Consider the following 20,077-nt stretch of genomic DNA (forward strand, 5'->3'; position numbering starts at 1 on the left):
TCATTTTCGCGTTAGCATAGATAGCAAGGCTTAAGAGCGAAGCCGTGCAGAGCAAAAGAGATAAGAAAACTGAGAGCGCTGAGCGCTGTACGAGCTTCGTCTGTCGACGAAAGAGAGGAAGCTTTAAGGAGAATGAACAGAAATCCCTCGCTTTATATAGAAAAGCGACGGCACAGAGGAGAAATGAGAGTTTGTCTGAGTTTTATCACAAGAAATGTCCGAAAAACAAGAAACAGTGAGACATTAAAGCTCTGGATCACAGTTTATATTTTGATAGCTTTATTTTAGATAGCCTCAGTCAAAACAAGCTTGAAAGCACATTGGTTTTAATTGGATTCATTTTCTTTGTTTCAGATGCTTCTTCCGCTGCAGGCCTTTATTATTCAGCAAGGTCTTGTGTTTTAGCTAAAGACTAGCGGCTAGCTTGCTGTTGCGGCTTTGTGCTGTTTTGTGATTTTGCAGAGCTTACAGACACAGATAAGTTAGCGAGCTAACCACTTAATATGCACGTATTTCACTTGGTACTCAGTAAATGAGGCGCACGGTAACGTTTTTTTATTCTGATTAACACTTCTGTAATACTGTTTAAATGAATCCGATAAACACACGAGATATATTTATATTATAAGGTTTGTCTGTATTATTTAGGCATCTTATTTACTGTGCACAAAGTTATTTTGGATGTAAAGCCTCTCGCATCCATGAGATTCATCTGCACAACATTCAAAATGGACACGTACATGTTATAATATATTTCCTTGCAATAGCATTTTTCTACCAGAGAGGGCGCTGTTCCTCAATATTCCATCCTATAGCTTTAAACTACATTGAGACTGACGTAGAGCCTAAATTCATGATGGAATGGTGTTTAATGTAAACCAAGAACAAGAATTTTCAGTCCAAATTTCATTTTCCAAGACCTGCGTGTGTAGAGGTTTTCCTTTCAGAGAATGCCATACAACCAGACGTTTTATTAATTAATTTATTTTTGTTATTCGATCATATCGGGCATTATAGTGCTACTACACGTGGTATTGTGACTCTTTGACCCCTGTTCTGTACTATTTTCTATTCGTTTATTAAAGATTATCCAGGCGAACTCAGTCTTCTTGTGTGCCTACTTAAAAATAAACCAGTTTCCTGCTTTTCTGCCCCCGACCTCCCTCCCACCCACACACACTCTCTCGCTCTCAGGCTAATGAAAGGTGTAGGGCGGGGAGATCAGTTTTAAATAAAGTGGAGCGTGTTGTTATTGATCCATCTGGCACCCAAGTACACAGAGACCAGATTGGGGTATTGATCAGAGCAGCGATATCGTACTGGCCCCGACTCTGGGAACACAGCGAGCCCATTTACTCAGAAACTCATCAAATCCAGACAGCAGTGAGAGAAAAAGGAAACAAAGTGAACAGATGAATTATATTATTTGTATATTTATATAATCGATGAGAAATTGTTGATTTCTTTTGTGGAATCCCATCTAACTCCAGAGTCACAATAAACCAAACCGCATTGCTTTAAAAGACACAATTTCAAGAATCACACTTTCGAAGTTTATTTTATTGCTTAGTTTCTTATTATTAACTGCACCTTCGTTGGTGATGATGTCTGCAGTGGAGAGATTTTTTTTTCTTCCCACATTCTTCTGGATTGTGTCAGAGACGGCTGCAGTTGCAGGAAGCACTTTATGATCAGATACAGACAGAAGGTCAGGCAAAAGTGATGAGGACAAAAAAACAACAGTACAAAAACGAGATCGATAAGCAGATACGTTCACGTGGACAAACAAAACAATGTTCTGCTGGGAAACCTTGGGTCCTGGAGTCCATGTGGATGTTATTTTGACACGTACCACCTACCTAAACATTGCTGCAGACCCCTTCGGTACACCCCTTCATGGTAACGGTATTCCCTAACATCAGTGGTCTCTTTCAGCAGGATAATGCTCCCTGACACACTGCAAAAACTGTTCAGGAACGGTTTGAGGAACGTGACAAAGAGTTCATGGTGTTGAATCGGCCTCCAAATTCCCCAGATCTCAATCCGATCGAGCGTCTGTGGGATGTTCTGGACAAACAAGTCTGATCCATGGAGGTCCCAGCTCACAACTTACAGGATTTAAAGGATCTGCTGCTAACGCCTCGGTGCCAGAAACCACAGCACACCTTCAGAGGTCTTGTGGAGTCCATGCCTCGACGAGTCAGAGCTGTTTTGGTGTCACAAATAGAGGAGGACCTACACCATATTAGGCAGGTGGTTTTAATGGCTGATCGGTGTGTGTATATATTTGTGTGTGAGTCCAGGTGTGCTTGATCAGGTGTGTGTTAGGAGTTGTAGTACATGGCGGCCGTACCTGTAGGCCACGGTAGGTTACAGATTCGATTCGCGATGGAAATGGAAACTGAAAAGGACTTGTGAAAATTGAAACCACTTAATAATGCATGACTCATGTGTTTTTGTGAAAATAAAGAACACGCACTAAATATGAAAACATGTGACTCATTCCACACGGAGCGTCTAAAAAAAAACCCCCGACTCACGACTGCTCGTCGTTCTTAAACAGTTTACTCACGCCGAGGCGTAGATGCGCATCTGTAGTCTCCTGTAAGCATTGACGCCATTATTTCTGACGGTTCAGAGTGATTCACGTTAATAAAGGAGAGCGTCGGAGATGCGCGGGGACGCAATCTGTCGTTTTATAGAGCATTTGAATTCTCGAAACAATGCCGGCTGCGTCTGTCATTTTCCGTAATTACACTAGACAAGCGTGAAACGAGAGAATCGTCGGAGTTTTTACAGGCAGACGAAGGACGCAGAAGATCACCATGTTTCAGTCCTTCTCGCGTTTCCACAGGTCCAGGACTAGCACTGAGCTATATAAATATCCGTGTTTAAAATCTGTACGGACCTCAGGTTTGGGTACTTTGACCATTTCGATGAAAAATGGTTTGAACAATTCTTGAAGTGTTTCATTTACACCTGAGGCGATGAAGACAGACGCGTGTTCCTGTCTGTGTAGCAGCTTCCTGAATATGGACTTTCCTGTTCTTCCTAATGTGACATCCCTACTTCAAATTATAACACGTGGCGATGTATCAATAGACGATGTATTAAGAAGAGCTCCAGTGCGTCATATATGGAAATATCTTTATCAGAGACTTCCTCGCATCATTTTTCCATCACTGCCACTGAGAACTGACTTCATCATGTTAAAGCTCATTACTATTATGGGGTTTTGTTCCGACGTTAGAGTTCAGAAAGATGGACCGGATTCTTGCAGCTATATTAATAAACCCCTTTTAGTTGCGCGACTCGGTTCCAGTTTTTCGAATTAAACAGAAAACATCTCCCAGACTTCCAGGTTTGAGGTTTTAACAGCTTGTGGAAAAACAAAATCCGAGGCAAGATGCGGCACCAATAAGGTTTTCCAGGGGCTCGACATTTCACCTTTACTAACCTTTACAATAGTCCTTGTTTAAAAAGGATCGCTCTCCGGTGTTTAATCTTTCACTTGGCGTTAAATCTGTAATATTCATCTTCAGGACTCAGCACCAGATCAGTGGGTCCCTGTAAACCAGTGTATTAGCTGTGTGTGTGTGTGTGTGTGTGTGTTTTGGACAGCACTGCGGTAAACATAAGTGTGTAATTAGCTGTCAGGGAGTGTCAGCGTCACGCTGGAACCAACCGCGAAACCCTGGACCTCTTCCTGACCTGTCCAGCGGTAACGGCCCGAGGCGTATGACCATCTCCCTCACGCTGCCGCAGAGCTTTCATTATAGTGCTTATAAAAAGTTATAGAGCGTTATGACCACACATCAGCGCGGCATGCTGTAAACCTCGAGCGTCTCACGCTGTAAAAACGTGTTGCTTTTATAAGCTGTGGCTTTGCCGAGATCAATCTCATGGCAAACAGATGAGAGGTTATTCTTCTGACCGAGGAATTCACATTGTAAAGCTTTTCATCCACCTTTTATTGCAAGATCTCATAAAGTCTATGGATGCTTTGGTGAATTACATTCCTCCCTTTTGAACGCGCTGTAACCACTCTTCCCGTTAGTTCTTCGTTTCGTCGCGGTCGCGCTGTTTTTTTTTTGTTTTTTTTTTAATTGGTTTTAAAAGTCACTGTGATAGTGACAGTAATTTTATATATATATATATTTGTATGTTTTAGACAGTCACCACTCAGGACTTTATTTTAGCGTCTAAAGAAGCATCGGTGTTCAGTTTCCTTCTTTAGCATGCTGTTATAGGAACCTAATCAAGCACGCAGCTAGCTGTGGTTAAGCGCCTTCAAATTTCCCCGTAACGGCACATCCGGAAGCGTTTTATTCCGCTTATACCTCGGCAATTTGCCAAAGATGACATTTTTTATTCAAGACTGACATCAGTTTTTTTTTAATCTGTTTATAGTAATATTTAATATAGTGGAACTGTCCATAAAACAAGTATTTCTGTGTTAAAGCAGGTATACACGGTCGCTCCGTCGTCAGAACGAGCTCTTCTGACTGTTACAGACCGCTCGTACTGGAGACTCCTTCCACAAACATCTCCGTAGAGAAAACGTTATCATATCGACGATCACGCGTGTTGTAAATACTTGGCGGATATTTGGCGAGTTCGCCATAGAAGTCCCTCAGGACTGCTCTTACAGAACATCCCTCAACACCTTCTGACCAGTCGAGAATTGAACGTGACTGTGGTCTGCTGTTGATTCTCCCATTTTGCTGTATTATTACCACCTTTATTCGACGTAATTATGCCCGAGATTTGTTGTTCGAGCTGCTACAGCGAGCCGATAACGACTTATATCTGTTCTTGGTGTTTGGTTTTTAAATCCGTCGCCCGCGGACCTCTCCCTTTCCCGACGAGAGCGTCAGAACTATCGTACGCGGCCTTCCCGTGCGTGTACGGCATTCGTTCATGAAGCCCCAGGTGCCTATCAATGTGATTGCGGCACCTCTGATCTATCCGACAGAGAGAAAGATCAGAGCACGGAGTCATCAGTACTTTCATTTCCCAGAGCGTGGGTGTTCAGAGCCTGTGCTTACTCACTTACTCACACGCTCAGATTTATCACCAGTGGGGGATTCTTGTCTGCCAACCTGGCTGCTATTCAGACTTCTGAACCGTTTGGGAGAATCTGTCTCTTTGAATGTGTGTGTGTGTGTGTGTGTGTGTGTGTGTGTGTGTGTGTGAAAGAGCAAGAGAAAGACTACAGGATGATGTATGAGACACCTCACAGGTTAAAGATAATCCTAACGAACACGACACTGCCTTCAGAGGCTCCTGTTAATTAGAATACCGATTACGCGCCTTATCCGAGGCCTGCGACGAGCCGCTTCAGCCGTTCGGGAGGTAATATCGCAAAATATTCAAACGTCATTGTGGTAGATCTGTGTTTAGAGAGCGGAGAGGTGCAGAGACGGTAAAATATCTTCACCCCATCACGGTTTCTTCCGTTATTGGCGTTATTTTCCTTAAAGAAATGTAGACAGTTAGTAGATTTCGTGGCGCTGCGGAATACGGACGTGTCGTAGAGTGTATGATGAAGTTGTCGGATGATGAGCTTGATTAAGACCGATCAGGATTAGATCATATCACGTGAACCACGAAAACCACCACCGTGCTGCTGTTATGAATAAATAATCTATATAAATATGTCATATAGAATGAATATAAACAGCACTTTCATAAATATTATGCCTGTGACTCATCAGTGCATCTTCATGCTGATTTTTTTTTTTTTTTTTCCCGGCCAAGGCTAATACACAAATGACTTCACTCATAATTCACAAATCAGACCAAAGTTCATTCATCCCCGGGCGTTAATCTGTGCCTGCTTCCTGAATGATGCCGTGTCTGTGCGGTCCCGCGATTTTTATATTTACATACGATTACTTGTACAGATGTTTGTGTTCCAATTGGAGGAGGAGTCTTGGCTGAGTTACTTGGATTTGTTTTCCATGGCACGTGCTGCGTCCCAATTCGCCTACTGTCCGTCCTGGATAGTATTCAGCTTTACACTGGTTTTCATTCACACACACACTCACACACCAATGGTAGCAGAGCTGCCATGCAAGGAGCTACCTTGCCATCGGGAGCATCTTGGGGTTCAGTGTCTTGCTCAGGGACACTCCGACATGTGGAGTCACGTGGGCCGGGAATCGAACCGCCGACCCAACGATTAGCGGACGACCCGCTCTACCACCTGATCCACAACCACCAATACCCAGTCATCTTACTGACCTGTTTCCAATGAACCTAGTTAGTTGCAAAATGTTCCTCCAGCTCTTTCATATCATGTTTCTGAGGTCATTTTGAATTTGACGCCCACGGCATGTCTCGAAAAAGTTGGGACTAACACGTACTTTTCCAGCCTTTTGTTGCCGCCGTCCCAACTTTTTTGAGACGTGTCATGGCCGTCAAATTCAAAATGACCTAATAAACAGGATATTTGTTTTCTGTGTTCTGTTGTGAATAACACACGGGTTTGTGAGATTTGCGGCTTCTGTTTTTATTGACATTTTACACAGCGTCCCAGCATTTTTGGAATCGGGGTTGTAGTAGGTAATGACTTTTTTTTTGGAGGAACTTACAAAACACTGCCTGTGACCTATGGTATAACATTTTCGCCTGGGGCTAGGGGTTAGGTTTAGGGTTAGTTCACTACATATCCCAGATATCCATGTATTCTATATACCAGCTGTTGCGCTTATCTCATAATGAAGTGTGATTTCTGTATGGTGTATGTGTTCCTCACAGGGCAGAAGCTCATCCTGGTAAATCCGGTGATATATAGACTTGTTCAGGGGTCACTAATCTTATCAGAGGCTGCAGGGTTTCATTTCAGCCTGATAGGATATACAAGCAATACTCATCATATTATCAGGAATGGCTTCTGATTGGTTGGAATGAAATCCTGCGGCTACACCGAGGATAAGATTGAAGAGCCCTGGGCTAGTTAGTGTGAGACGACCACTCAAGCATTGACCAGAACGGTGACAGCAAGCTGCCACGATGCTTTGGCTCTCTCTCGCTCTTTGTATTTCTCTGCCTATATTTCATAAGAATTTTGGGTTCCTGTGATATGACTGCGTTCCTCCCTAAAGCACTGGTAAAGTGGAGCGTTTAGTGACATCAGGAGAGTCTGAAGTGTGTTAAATCACCTCCCTCCCAGCGACCAAGCACGGCACAGTGACAAATCTCACAGCACATCCATTTCCTCCAGCGTGGTGTGTTGGGCCACTTTTCTTTAGTGGAGGAAAAGGAGATGGAGGATAGAGTTTCCTGCTAGCTCGACGCTAATGAGGGGAAGTCTCTTGAGCAGAGGATGTAGATATCAAGAGAGACAAACCAGACTCCACTTCGCAATATGAGAGCCCATGTGGGGTTATTTTTGGCTTGGATTTCTTGGAGATCTTCACTCGCTGACACAAGCCATATCTGGTCCGGGTTCGTTTTTCATAGCGAGGTGCACTAATTTAATTATTATCGGCGTATCGTATCGGTCGGGTTTTAGTCACGTCCGAACGAATCCTTTCCATCAACTTCTGAAATGTTTGCACTATCTTTTACCTAACAGAAAAGGACACGTTGAAGTAACTGCAGTTAAGATACGTTACCGTATATGGCCGAAAGTATACGGACACCCGAACATCACTCGTCAAAGACTTGTCAAAGAAGTGACCCTTTTGGAAGTTTGAGTTAAGTTACTAAGCGCAGATACAGTGTTGTCTTCATACATGTATGTGGTCATGTGACCTAGTGATGAGCTCACAGCCACGCCCCCTACACCAAAACAGCTTTAATAAAGATCGTATAAAAAAAAAAATGAGGTGTACATGGTAGGCATTGGATTTTTGGTGTGATGACCATGCATATATCATTAAAACGCACCACGTGTCTGTGATTTATACACAAGAATTAGAAAAAAGAATTACTGTTAAGACATCATCTGGATTATTTAACAGATGTTTGTTTGGGAAACGAATTTTATGCGTTTTATACCGGCTAGGAAACGGTATACCAGGTTTACTTAGTCAGAAAATCTGAGTTAGAGATTACTTTGCCAATGAAATGTTCCTACATATCATTATTTTTTGTGTAATACGGCATAATAAAGCGCTTTTTGTTGTTGTTGTTGTTGCACAGTATTACAAAAATGACCAAGCTTCAACGAGTAGCCGTACCTTCATGCTACATTTCTGTGCTTCCTCTGAAAAGTGACAGAAAATGTGCTATGTTGTGACTTTCTGAGAGTCTTCACACTCACGCTCACGCTCACGCTGTACAGTAAAAAAAAAAAAAAACGGCTTTAACACTCCTGGCTGCTAAAGTAAATGCTGAAAACTGAAATTGCAGTTGCGTCGTGACATCGAGGTGGAAAACAAAGTGGAAACGTTTGCTTAAGTTCATGCTAAAGACAGACAGATAGTACACTGTAGTGATGGGAAAATTGAGCGAGCGAGAACTTAGACGTTTTCTGTCAACATGCGTTTAAGGTGGTACGTATTGTAGTAGTGAATAACACGGAACATGGAGTATGATCTATATTTGCTTATGTACTTTCTGTTTAGTGGTGGATCTACATCCCGATCCTCACGTAGGCTCACAAGCTGTTGGTAGTGAACCAAAGAATAAGGTTCTCATGTATCGCGACAATCCAGGAGAGCCTTGGAGTAGAGCCGATGCTCCTGCAAATCCAGTGGAACCAGTCGATGTGGTTTTCGGGCACCTACAAGGACACCCGCCGATCGGCTTCCCCGCTAGACGTCACACTGGAGATAGATCTCGGAGAAGAACCAGGACCAGCTGGAGAGATTCTATCTCCCACTTGGCTTGGGAATGTCTGGGGATCTTTTCAGAAAGCTGGGCTGACCTTTTCAGTCTGCTGCAGCTGTGAATCCCACAAGGATAATCGGAAGGGAAATAACTGAATAAAACGAATTGAATTGCTCCCAAAGTGTGCCACATAATACAAGCTGAGTAGGCCTGCTTTATACCATGAGCTGGGTTTCCATTCGCACTCACTCAGAAACAAGTATTAGTCAGCTCATCAGATCATCCTCAAGGAACGAAAACACTACAATACCCAAAGCGTATACCAGAAGTATTCCAAGAAACTCATCAAAAAAGATGGTTTTATCCATCACGAGATGTTCCTTGTGTGACACCTTGGTAACGAAAAGCCTTCTAATAGACCGTCAATTTACTAACCCAGCCGATATTAATTTGCACAGATAGGGGGTGTACTTACTTACAGATTTCAGCAGCTTCCTTGCCTTACCTTGCCTTGGAGAACTGCTTTTCCTTAGCGTGTTCAACACTTTTTTCCCGTGTCATTCCGCTTTATTACACACAGCTTCATTTATAGACTTTAATGTCTGGATTTCTTGAGTTAAAACAAAAGTCTAGTGAAAATGTCATGCGAATAGCTTTATTGGAAATATATTTACTGAAGAAAAAAAAAAGTTCAGTACTTATTTCCACCGCTGTATGTTGCATCTTTGTCCGCTATCAGTGACTACGTTTACATGGACAGCAGTAATCTAATTATTGACCTTACTCTGATTAAGATAATAATGTGATCAAGGTGTTTACATGACTCGCTTTTAGAATACTCCTGTCATGTTCCCGTTTTACATGTTTTAGAACATAATTAGATTAACAGCCCGCGTCATCACGTCACCGCGCCACGCCGTCCGACGTCCCTCCAGAATTTCACGTATCCGCATACAGTTCGTCTTCGTTATGGGACCGTATACAGTTTTGGGTGTTTTTATTTATTATTTTTTTTACGAACGCTTTAAGTGCAGTTAATTATCTGTCATGATGTACGTGCTAATAGACAACTGCTTGAAGCAGTGGGCGTGTCCCAAATCGCGTACTTACCGTCTATATAGTAGCCGAGATACATGTATTTTTCTCCACTACAGGCCTATAGTAGGAAAGTATGCGATTTGGGACGCGGCCGAACTCTCTTGTTCGCCGTAAAACTGCCGTGTGTGATCGTGTCCTGTCGCAAAATGCGGTGAAGACTCTCACACGACGTTCATAATGTGATTAAGGTGTTTACATGTCTGTAATACACGTCCATAATGCGACTAAAACAGGAGTACTCCCACCTGTCTTAATTAGATTATTGCTTACTTGGATTATGACCTTCATTAGATGAAGGTAAGTAAAAATTGCTGTTTACATGCTAGTTTCTTAATTAGAGTACGATCTTAATCGGATTAAGAGTGGATTATTGTTGTCCATGGAAACGCAGCTATTATCACGATTGTCGCGTCTCACCTTTATCGCAGACCTTTACTCACTTTTTCTAGGTCTGTCTGCCTGTTTTCTCCCCCAATCTTATTACAGCCTGTCTGGCTGGAGGTCTTGTTTCAGGTGAAGGAGGTCAGGAACAGATTCACAGTTATAATAGTGAAGGTTAATCACTTACTGACCCTGCTGTGCTTTAGTGCTCCTCAATCTGTTTTAATCACTGGGCTGTTTTGGCCTTTCTATACCATCAGTCTCTAATTATGGTCTAATTATGTGGATCTGCTGAATTACCTTTCTGCCTTGCTTCCTCTACTCACTTTTTTTTTTTTAACGTTTCCTTGTCGTGATTCTAGCCTTAAAGTACAGCTGAACTCCAGAGCCTGTTTTTGAAAAGGCTACCTGAATGTCAGTACAATCACATCTAAGATTCGAGGATGACAGGAACCTAGGAACGTTTATCTCCAGACTCTGCCTGCTCAGCTTAGATCGTTTTAGCTTATTATGGCTGTTATGGCATTATTACACATCTCTGTTGAATTCTCTATTCTGATTGGTCAGTAGGTGTTGATTTCTTTTCTATAACAGCAGCTCTGACAGTAGTGCAGCTGCAAAAGGTTTCACAGAGGAACTTCATGCACGTCCCGGTCAGCTGTCGTCTGAGTTTTCTGTTGTATGCGTTGTAGAATTTTTGGCTCTTAAACCTAGAGTTTCACCCCGAAATTTCCTTCTGCCCTTTCCTGATTAAAAGCAGCTGCTGCACTCCGTCATATCGGCGTGTTTATAGAAGCTCTCTCCGGAGTTAACAGCTAATAAATAGATGTGTAAGCGATACAGAGCTGAGAGATTTTAGCCTTAATGAATCCATCGCCTGTGAGACCCTCCGGGGCTGGAGGTTGATTTTTTTTTTTTTTTTTTTCACCCCTAAGAGTATTAACAATAACATTTAATGGGTTTGTTTGGACAGGCGTCAGAGTTCGGGTCAATTTTTTACCTCGGCGTGACGGCGTTAATATGCAGAGAAGGGCTGAAGTGCGACCGCGCACATCTCACGGGTTAAGCCGGAGAGATTAGGCGGAAGAGGTCTGCTCAACAAGTCTCAGAAGTTGTGTGTGTGTGTGTGTGTGTGTGTGTGTGTGTGTGTGTGTCAGTTTCAGTTTGGAGAAAATAATTATATAAAAAGTAAAATATTGGGATGGGGGGGGTGGTTAAATAAGATATTATGCAAGATATGCAAGATATTAAATAAGTCATTTTTAATATTTATTTAATTCAATATAAAAGTGACAAAATTATCAAATTAAAAGAAAATTAAATAGTAAAATATTATGAAAAATGCATCACTCTTTAATCACGCTATGATTTTTTTAAATAGCCCTGTAGATGATGACATAATCTCGCTTTAAAATATTATCAAAAACATTCATTAATAAACCTTTTTCAATGATAAAATCCAATGTATTTAAATATTCAAAACTAAAAAAAAACGTTTAATATTTATATTTAAAATAAAATAAAATATTGAAACACTTTATATAGAGTACAAAAATATTTTAGAAAAATTTACTTTTTAAAGAGCTTGACTACCGGGAAACAAAATAAAAACAGAGCGATGAAAAACGACACACACAGGCCTCATATTCTCTTGACTGAAATAATTGTAAAATAAATGATGTTATTACTGAATATCATTTTTAATTTGCTTTTCTGGGGAACATCCATCACGACTATCTGAAGGCGTGTAAAAAGCACCGGGACACTGACTCATTTACTCTTTAATTAATTGCGCTGTCGAGTTTATTTCAGGTCAAATTACATCACAAGCTCGACCGAGTGCGACCGGAATTCATCATCGTTTCACGGCCCGGCCGTTATTAGACAATGTTTATTTTCACGACTTGCGCTAACTATCGTTTATTTATCTTTTCTTTCACTACGTTTCACGTAATAGGCAAAGGTCAGGGGGAGAGCATCCGTTCATAAGGGGTCAGTAAGTTTAGACAGCCCCTTACACACACACACACACGCACACACGTTAGCATTATCCGACTAGCCTGGGAAGAAACTTCTCACAATTACATTATATGCTAAACATATTAAATGGATGATTGTTGAACAGTCATCATGTGCACGTTCTATTTTTTTCTGCATGGGAGAATCATCAGCTTCGACACCAGATTCCTCACTAAACACTTTATCCTGAGCAGGTTGACGGTGGATTTTACGACAGTTTGTTAACAGTCTTCATTTTTTGTTCATTAATTAACACCACGTCGTACTTTTTATCCATTCACAGTTACATTTAATGTTGCGGAACATCCACGAAACAGATCGGTTCATTTTTTTCACTTTATTCTGCGATTCAAAAAAAGGTTATGTTATGTACTCTCTTCAAGTTTTAAAAAAAACAAAACAAAATAAACTAGAGCGTGTCAAGTTACGGAGAATCCGACTCTCCAGACGGATCGGGTAGCAGGAGACACACGCTAAAATACCAAAAAAAAGAAAAATCCATTTAAATATCCGTTTAACGAAATATTTGCGAGCCAAGCAGACTGTGTAATACACAACTTTTTCAACACGCCCAAACATCACATCCTCGGAATGAAAAATTATAGTGAAAATAAACCGGCACGTATTGTGACACCATTAGTGATGAATTGTCAGGGCTGTCATTAGCGGCCTATGTTAAATTGCATCTGAACTCTCTCTCTCTCTCTCTCTCTCTCTCTCTCATATGTGTGTGTGTGCGCGTGCAATTTCTGCATCTAATTACTCATGTTTATGCCCCTGACATTGATGGATTGAGTCCTGAAGGTTAGGAGCTGGATAAGGATCTCTGTGAAACATACAGACGTCAGCCGAAATTAAACTTACTCTCGTAAATCTTCGTCCTAAGATATACAGGTGATATTTTGGCGCACGTGAGCGGGAGACCTTTATTGAACGTTTATGGAAGGAGTCTCCAGTGTCGGAGATTCGTACCCAGCTTTCGAGAGACGCTGCTGAGCTTGTTTCTCAGACGTTCCCCGACATTAAATGTCAACAGAAAAGGTTAAAAACTCTTGCAGTGTTCTTTAATTGTAATCGTTAGTAAACCGCTGTAGTGTAAGGGGAATAAAACACTTTACGACGTTCTACCATAGGAATATAATCAACTTCAGGGTGGTGACTGATTATTTGTCTATAACAGCATGCCCCGATGTGATTTATTTCGTTCCGCTGAATCACACTCGATGCATTGTTAAGATCCCTGATCGTTCATGGCCTCTTCTGAGAAGAGGTTGATGCAGAGATGTCTTTAGGTGCAGCGTGTCAGATATTATATTAGATGTTACATCAGACATGACATCGGGATCTATAACCTAGAGCAGACTGCCGAAGAGCAGAAATGAGACTCTGCAGCGTTATGAAAAAAGGGGACGGAGCAGACACGAGGAGCTACTGCATAAGATAAACACCAATTACCTCCTTTTACTCGCAATTAGCTGATTATAACGGACAGAATTGACGTTGACAGAGCAGCGCAGCGAGATTAAATCAGAAGGTCAGCGTTTCAGATGTAGGACGGAGGAGAGACGCCACATGCCGGTCTGTTTCGTGCTACTGGATACTCGTTAATAATGCAGCAGATCAGTGACACTTTGCAGACACGCAGCGGCCACAGCAGGCCAGTTACACCACTACAAACACACTGAAGTGTGCGTTTCAATAAAATATCCAGCAAGTGCCTCAGTGCTTCCAGGACGTGCAGAGAGGCTGCTTTCACACTTTATTCGTTCACAGAAATATCGCTAGCTGGAGGTCTTTTTGTGGAAAAAAGGCTCACGCAGTGTACACAGTGTAATCTTACCAGTCCTAGCTAGGAACAGCTAACTAACTAGCCAAGTGTGCTGTCTAGATTAGATTTATTAGGATCGGTAATAACGATAATGAGGAGTTTGTTTGTTTTCGCTGTAGCTTTGGAGGCAGAAAATCAAGACCGGGTTCTCAACGTCCTGAGAGCGTTCGGCTCTGTCGTAGGTTTCTCCACTGAAGAGAAGAACTCTCGTGTATAACGGCGAGAGTCGAATTCCATCGTTAACGTTTTGCTTATCCAAAACGATCCAGTCAGGATTTTCGCCCATGGTGGTAAGGGTCTGGGTTCGATCCAGCCAAGTGAGCGGTTGGTTATATATTGGTTTGGACATCAGGAGGATGGTCTTATAGCAGGATGTATAGGCTCTGAAGAAAAACTGACATTAGATAAGGTCGCGTATAGCTGTAGGCCTTGCTGTTATAGGAAATAATCCACGCTGGCATGGTGTGATGAAATGGAGTTACTATTAACACGCTGAAGTGGATTATATAGATTACCTGACTATTAACATTTTTTAATCTATTAACAAACGACCCTTCAGGATTTTAACCATTTATAGTTATATTTGATGGTATGGATAGTCTGCGAAACAAGCTAGTTCCTCTTCTCACTTACGTTAAATGATAACGAGTCTTTATTGAGCACATATACATATGCGCACTGAAATCCTTTTCTTCACACACCCCAGGAAGTTGGGGTCAGAGCGCAGGGTCAGCGCCCCCTGGAGCAGAGAGGGTTAAAGGTTGGGCTCAAGGGTCCAACAGTGGCAGCTTGGCAGTGCTGGGGCTTGAACCCCCGCCCTTCCAATCAGTAACCTTAACAGAGCCTTAATTATAAAAACCGTAAAGCAGACGCGAACGATCGTTCCCTCACCAGTCTCCCGTTTCTCTCTTTCTCAGAGTTCCTAAGACAAAAATACGCACCTTATGTTACCGAGAAAGTCGAGAGCGCAATCTCCTCTGTCCTGAAGAGTTTCACGTGGCGGAAAACTTACCGACTTTACTGCCCAACCCGCTGACACTGGAGACTCCTTCCGTACATGTTAAATAAACATCTCCTAACAGGACGCTTCACCATATCAAGAATTACTTCTTGATGTTCCTTCCTAAATAACTTTCTAGGAATCTGTTTATTATCAGTCTAAGATTATGTACAACGGAGCGTTGCCTCACGCCTCCAGGGTCGGGGGTTCGATTCCCACCGTGGCCCTGTGTGTGTGGAGTTTGCATGTTCTCCCCGTGCTGCGGGGGTTTCCTCCGGGTACTCCGGTTTCCTCCCCCAGTCCAAACACATGCATGGTAGGTTGATTGGCGTGTCCAAAGTGTCCGTAGTGTATGAATGGGTGTGTGAGTGTGTATGTGAGTGTGCCCTGTGATGGATTGGCACCCTGTCCAGGGTGTACCCCGCCTCGTGCCCCATGCTCCCTGGGATAGGGAGCCTCCAGGTTCCCCGTGACCCTGAAGAAGGATAAGCGGTATAGAAGATGGATGGATGGATGGATTATGTACAACGTCCCTGTGAATGAGGTGTTACTATGGCAACGATAACCTATGAGAACGAGTGCATTCATTTACAAACATAAGATTTTTGTAACAGCAGGAGCTACTGTCAGAGCTGCTGGTTTAAGGATCTACTAGAAATAAGGTTATGCTAAAAGTAGGTTAGAGACAACTCCCTATTCGACAAAACCGTAATAGATTAGACGTCAGTGTACCTGGGTATTCTCCTACCACTTCTCCTGTACATGGAAAAAAACCAAACAAACAGATGGATGTCTCAAGTGAGTCTGATCAATTCTAATCTAATCTCAGTCACAATTCACGTGAAATGTAGCACCAATCAACCTCAACAGTACAAGGCCAAGACCTAAAGCCAGATTCCCGCCAAACAGAAACACACAAAGCGGTTATGGCTGGCGCTCGAGCCCCTCGCATGCCCACGCCCGCGAGCCATGAGCGCCAAGCCTCCGTCTCTCTGTGCTTGGAACGCCGGCGGCACCGGGACAGTAATTAATGAGACGCTGTTAAACAGTGATATGGAATCCCACATGGTAATTAGGAGGCAGCAGCATGGAGACAGACCGGGTAATTAGTGTGCCGGGGCTTGGGCTCTGAAACGACATTTAACCCAGGCAGTGTGGCTAATGCGGAGAGGAAACCTATCCATCATTCTGAGTTATGTCCAATTACACAATTAGGCATCATCTGGGCTTCGGTTACAGTTTCATAATCTCATAATGATGCCATTACACTTTTATAAGTTATTATTCCATAACAGCTTGAGCTGCTTTCTCAGGACAAAATCTCACTTTTGTACAGAAAGGAAAAAAAAAAACTGATTATGTATACAATGCTGTGAAAAGGTATTTGCCCCCATGCTGATTTCTTCTGTTTTTTGTATATATCTCATACTAAATACTGTAGTTTTAGATCTTCAAACAAAATACAACATAAAACAAAGGCAACCCGAGTAAACACACAATACAGTTTTTATGTATGTATTTATTTATTTATTTATTGTATTGAAGCAAAAACCTGTTATCCAATACCTGTCACCCATGTGAAAAACTAATTACACCTAAAATCTGGTTGCGCCACCTTTAGTAGCAATAACTGCAATCAGATGCTTCCGATCTAAAGACTGGAGATCAGTCTTTCACGGCACTGTGGTGGTATTTTGGCCCGCACTTCTTTGCAGAACTGCTTTAGTTCAGCCAAAACGGGGGGTTTTCAAGCATGAACTGCCTGTTTTATGTCCTGCCACACTATTTCAATTGGGTTCAAGTCAGGCCTTTGACTAGGCCACTCCAAAACTTTAATTTAGCTTTTTCTTATTTGGGCCATTCCAAGGTGGATTTACTCCTCTGCTTTGGATCGTTGTCTTGCTGCATAATCCAGTTGTGCTCGAGTTTCAGCTTATTGACTGAAGACCGGACATTCTCCTTTAGGATTTTCTGGTAGAAAGCGGAATTCATGTTTCTCTCAGTTATTACAAGTTGCCCAGGTCCTGAAGCAGTAAAGCATCCCCACACCATCACACTGCCTCCACCATGCTTGACCATAGGTATGATGTTCTTTTTGTGGAACTCTGTGTTTGGTTTACGCCAGATGTAACGGCACTCCTGTCTTCCAAACTTTCGACTCATCAATCCACAGAACATTCTCCCAAAAGGTTTGAGCATCATCAAGGTGTGTTTTGGCAAAATTCAGAAGCGCCTTAATGTTCATCTGGGTTTGCAGTGGTTTTCACCTCATCACTTTCTCATGTCTTTCTGATAGTGGAGTCATGAACAGTGAACCTTTATTTAATGAAGAGAGGCCTGTAGGTCCTTTGGTGTTGTCCTTGGCTCTTTTCTGACTTGCTGGATGAGTCGTCGCTGTGCTCCTGGAGGAATTTTGGAAGGTCGGCCACTTCTGGGAAGGTTCACTACTGTGCCGAGTTTTTCCATTTGGAGATTACGGCTCGCACTGTGGTTCTTTGGAGTCCCAGAGCCTTTGAAATAGGTTTGTAACCCTTCCCAGACTGATGTACTTCACTCACCTTCTTCCTTATAATTTCTGGAATTTCTTTCAACTTTGGTCTAGTGTGTTACTGAGTAAGACCTTTTAACCAGCTTCATGCTGTCAGAAAAAGTTTTATTTAAGTGTTGATTTGATTGAACAGGGTTTGCAGTAATCAGGCCGGGTTTTGTCTAGAGCTGCATTTTAAATATATAAATGATGCCAACGTAATAATAATAATTATAATAATAGTTGCTGTTGAATCAGGATTAAGTCAACTGGCCCAGTGAGAACTTGTCATTTAATATCGGCATATCTGTCACAATAATCAGTTACGCTTAAGATGCTCCTCCGAAGATGCTTTTTCAGTTCATTTTTTAACAAGTTTTTAGAGGAGAAGAGAAAAAAAAAATGGCCCGAAAAATGGAGTGTGAAAGCAGCTTTAGGCTGAACTGAAACCGAGTCTGTAATTTGAATTCATTTTCATTTTATAGAAGCATTATGCGTATTCAATGAAGTCTCTGCACGCTTGCAAACGCGTTCTCCGTGGGGTTCCTCTGGGACAGTCCTACCATTTTGAGCTTCCATATAAAGGTTCTATTGAGGTTGAGGTTCTGTTAAAGATTCCCCCAGAGATGCTTTTTCAGTTGTTTTCACTTTTTTCTGCCATAAGAAGAGAAAAACGGCCATCTGCCTGCGGTTCCAGCAGCCTACTTATGACGGAAATCGACAGATCTTGCAGTCGGTTTTCTTTTCAGATGAACGACCCACAGCTCATATTTTACCACATTATATGATTTATTTGCAAAATGTATTTAAAACGAATCCTATTGCTTTAAGTGGACAATTTACGTTTAAGTTTGAATGACGTATTACGAGCCAGGCTTCGTATTAGCGCTTAGCATATTAGAAGCGTTAGCTAACTGTACTAGCTAGAAATATGCACCAGAGACACCAACACGTCTCCGGTACTTCCGTTCAAGCCTTATTTTTCTCCACGAGGTCTCTATACACGTTTAATAAGAGGTTGTATATGACTGGAGAAAATGTGAAGCTGTGAGAGGGTTGTGATTTGTCATTTTACAGTGTCATGCCTGATTTGCATAAAGTCGAGAAGATCTCAGCTTACATCTCGCTGTGTTGCTTTGAAATCGTGGCTCCGTGTGTGTGTGTGTGTGTGTGTGTGTGTGTGTGTAGCCTGGCGCTGTGGACACCGTGCTGTACAGTGCTTGGCTGCTTGTGCGGTGATTCGCTCAGCCTCTAGAGGCTCCTCAGATCAGCCTCACTCTATCTTCCAATTTGCTCCAGTCTGAAAGATTATCTTACATGTTTTCCACACCTTTCTCTCCCTCGCCCTGCCTCTCTCTCTCGTCCCTCGTGCCGCAGGGTTAATGTCTCATCAGGTGAAGGCCTGCAGTAGTAAATTCCGGCGCCGTTCCTGAAGACCGGCGCTGATCTACAGCCGAGTGATCTCCCCGAGGCTGCACGACGACAGCCCGTTCCTATCTCACCCACAGAAGTGTGATTTAAAGAAGCTGCACCGGTCTCGGTATTTCTCCCCGCACAAATCATATCCTCGGACTGTCAGCCGCGAAATAAAGAGAATTGTTTTTAACGGCGAGAGCGAGACGAGGAACTAGAACGTTGCGACTTCTCCGCCGGAGAAATATATCACCTGGATTCATGGATCGGGCGTGGGAAAGGGAATTAGGGAGAGATTGGTTTCTCGATCCGGACATAAGTCACCGAGTTCATTTTTAGACTGGAGTCTACTTGTAAGAGAAGAAGCTTGTCAAGAGCAGCGAGATGAAAAAGCCCAGAGGGCGAACCTCTACTCTATTTTCCTGTTCGTTTGCTTTCTGTAATGGGAGCGAAGTCTCAGACTGTGTGATGAAACTCAGCTGAACTGGGCTACTTTATTCATTATTGCGTACTTGATGAGCGGATACATGTGCCCCTTTGACTTTTAAATCTGTCGGCAATGTCTTTTCTCTTCCTTAGGTCACGTCCGTGGGGAATAATATTTTATTTCTCTTGTACAAGAGCCATTTGAAAACGAGTACATTTTTTTTTTGGATGAATTAAATACTAGAACATCATAGCTTTTATCCGTTTATAGTTACAGGTAATGTTGTGGAACAAGTTCCTGTTCTCACTTATGCTATAGCAGCTGTAAACAGTTAAATATATACAGATATAAACAGTTCCCTCATCAGCCTCTCTTTCTTTCTCTCTCTCGAAGAGAGAGTTTGTCGAGCTACTGAGAAATCACAATGTGTAAACGCCACTTTTCCGAAGACTTTCCTACTGATACAAAGCGCCGACACTGGAGACTCCTTCCATACGTACAGTAAACTTCACCATATCACCGACCGCGCACCTCTTTAATCCGTTTCGTGAATCGTCCGGCGTGCGCGTCTATAACCTATATACTATAGGTTGTGTAACTGAC

At 42.4% G+C, this 20,077-nt stretch overlaps 1 protein-coding gene across 1 annotated transcript in view; it reads left to right on the top strand.

Moving 5' to 3' along the window:
• fam189a1 (family with sequence similarity 189 member A1) overlaps positions 1-20,077 on the top strand; it is a 121,482-nt gene that overhangs the window by 68,464 nt on the left and 32,941 nt on the right. The gene's annotated exons all lie outside the window — the stretch shown is intronic.

The sequence above is a fragment of the Ictalurus furcatus genome, chromosome 27 (genome assembly GCF_023375685.1).
Source record: "Ictalurus furcatus strain D&B chromosome 27, Billie_1.0, whole genome shotgun sequence".
In the NCBI taxonomy this organism is placed as follows: domain Eukaryota; kingdom Metazoa; phylum Chordata; class Actinopteri; order Siluriformes; family Ictaluridae; genus Ictalurus; species Ictalurus furcatus.